Consider the following 3,040-nt stretch of genomic DNA (forward strand, 5'->3'; position numbering starts at 1 on the left):
ATGGCTGCTTGTTTATCTTCAAGTCTTTAAGACCCTAGACCCTATACCTTTTGATAGCTGGGCACCATCAGCTTTCTTCACCACATTTGCTTATACACACATTTTGTCTTCTGTGATTGTGTCAGGAAGTTGAGCATCACAGAATGCCAGATTGTGAGAAAAAAGTGTTCTTGTGTTATGGGAGTACTTGAGTTGAGGCTCAATGTCCATCTGTAACCTTAATTCTTAACCTATAAATATGAGTACATAGTTCTATTCCCTTCTCATTATATATACATTTACATATGTACATAGCTGTATTTAGGCCTCTATAAATGTCCTTTGCCTCCTGGTTCTTTCTGTTGACATTTGGTGACTAGCAGTTAATTGCCTTGCCCCACCTAACTGCAGGGAAATTGGAAATTGAAGTCTAGAAATACATAGCTGTCTTGGAGTTGACAGCTACTCCTGGTGTCCTATCAGATTGGAGTGCTGGTCAGTTCTGTAGTAACCTGGTCATCTCTGGATTGTTCACGCCTGTTATTGTAGCTGCAGGTCCAGCCCATCTCACCGAGGGTCTTTCTCCCCCTCCTGCTGGCCACACTTCTACATCACCAAATGAGATGTCCTTCTCCAGTGATTGATCCTTCCTGATGGTCCATCCTAAGCAAACAAGTCAGATAATGTGCTGGGGACCCATGAGCTGGTCATTGGCTAACTTTTCCTATGTGTAAAATAGAGAGTTTTCTACTTCCCTTATGAGGTTATGAGCATTAGATATGTCCCAGGTAATGCCGTAAATGGTCAGTAAGTGCTTGCATCACTATTTATGAGGAGCCCTGCTGGCAGAGTGCCAGAAGTACTTGACTGGTAATTGTGAGGCGGCCAGTTTGACTCACTCACCTCTGTACAAGAACAATGAAGAAGTGTGCCTCTGTCAAGAGAGGTAAACCCAACCCAACCCACTGCCATCGAGTCGATCCCAACTCAGCAACCCTGTAGGATGGAAGGAGTAGAACGGCCCCTTCGAACTTCTGAGACTGTCAATCTGTAAAGGAGCAGGGAGCCTCATCTTTCTCTTGCAGAGTGGCCGGTGGGTTCAAACTGTGAACCTATCTGGTTGCAGTCCCACACGCAGCCCATTAAAGCACCAGGGGCTTGGACATCCTGTGAGTGAGTCAGAATTGGCTTGATGGCAGTGGGTAGCCTGATCTTTTCTGTCCTGCTAGAACCACAAAGGGCTCTGGTGGTGCTGAGGGTTAGGCATTGGCATATGATTGGAAACCATCAGTCACTCCATGGGAGAAGGATGAAGCTGTCTGCTCCCATTAAGAGTTAGCATCTTGGAAATCACATATGGGATCAATAGGCGTTGGACTCCATGTGTTGGAATTTTTTTTTTATTAATCATTTTATTGGGGCTCATACAATTCATCACAATCCATACATATATCAATTGTGTAAAGCACACTTATACATTTGTTGCCCTCATCATTCTCAAAATTCGCTTTCTGCTTGGGTTCCTGGAATTATCTCTTCATTTTCCCTTTTCCCCTCCCCCTCCCTCCCCGTTCCCCCCCTCCCTCGTGGATCCTTAATAATTTATAAGTTATTATTATAAAATAGGAGCTGGAGACACCTTTACTGAGGGAAATTAATGTGTCTGGATGACCACAGGGCACTCATCAGCACCCATTCAAATTTTGAATCCAATCTTTCAAAAGGTTTCCACTAAAAAATAGATAAATAAACAAAAATGGTTGCTGTCTAATGGTCTAATCGATGGAAGCATTGTGGAGTCCTTGCTCCAGATCAAATGGGAACTTGTCTAGAGCTCTTGGAAAGAGAACAAATGAAACCACATTTAGCCCCTGGATACAGTATAGGCCTGGTTGCTCCAAACCACCCTGGCTATTGAGTCGATCCAGATTCATATCGACCCTCCAGAACAGAGTGGAACTGACACTAGGATTTCTGAAGCTGTACATTTTTATAGAAGCAGACTGCTACATCTTTTATTCTCAGAGTAGCTGGTGGGCTCTGTCCACTGACAGCCCAGTGGGCAGTCCAGTGCTTAAATCACTGTGCCACCAGAGCCTCTTCATAATTGTTCCAGGCACCATTCAATGTGAGTTGAACCGTAGCCCGAATGCCCCTTTCCCATTCATTCTTGTGGTTTAGGACTGCACCACCAGCTGTAGCTACCTGGCTGCCAACCAAAGCAAAGAAGACCCAACACCCACCAGGAACCAAATGACTGGAATCGCAGACCATTCTGATTTCTCAAAATGGACCGTGGGTACAGTTTGACGGATATAAAGCGCAGGCATGGTTCCCCCTGCAATTTCAAATACAAGTGAATGTTTGCAAGATGCGACGTATATGATCTGCCACAGCAGAGCAATCTTTGCTCTTGGAACCCACATGTTTGTACAATCCGACTCCTCTTCCTTTCCTTTGTGATACCCCTCCTTCCCACATAGTCAGTTATTAGTTCTCCAAATCACACACTGAGCATGGTAAACATCCTAAAATAGGCATGTGGATTCAAGGGCCCTTTAGTAAATATTAGGGAAAGGAAAAGTCTTTAAATTGACTCAAAAATATTAATAATCAGAATGTGAATTAAAACTTAGAAAGGTAGAATTCAGTAAGGGGTGCTGTTTGCCTGTTTATTGTCCTTATGGGTAACAGAAGCTTGTAGACCAAAGGCAGGTCCATAGAGAGATTGGTCAATTTATACAGAGGTAGGTAATGGGAGAGATTTTTGGTGACAGTCGCTGGCCCATCACTGTGGAAGGACAAACATTTCCATTTTACCTTGTTCCAAGGGTTTTTTTTTAAACAAACTTTGCATATAATTACCTTGGAAACACAGAAATGGTGTAGAATGGATTTTATCATTCCATTTCATGGCTGAAGCAACAAAGACTATCAGTGGCTGAGATTGTTAAAGTTTATTGTGCCAACCTGGCTGATAAACACAGGTGGGGTTTGATTGAAAGGCGGAGAGATAAATGGCTCGGTGAGCCTCAACTTTCGAGTTCTCAGGTTTCTTGCT

This window comes from Echinops telfairi, unplaced genomic scaffold (genome assembly GCF_000313985.2).
Source record: "Echinops telfairi isolate 266 unplaced genomic scaffold, ASM31398v2 ScPeMD7_2291;HRSCAF=2852, whole genome shotgun sequence".
NCBI lineage: Eukaryota > Metazoa > Chordata > Mammalia > Afrosoricida > Tenrecidae > Echinops > Echinops telfairi.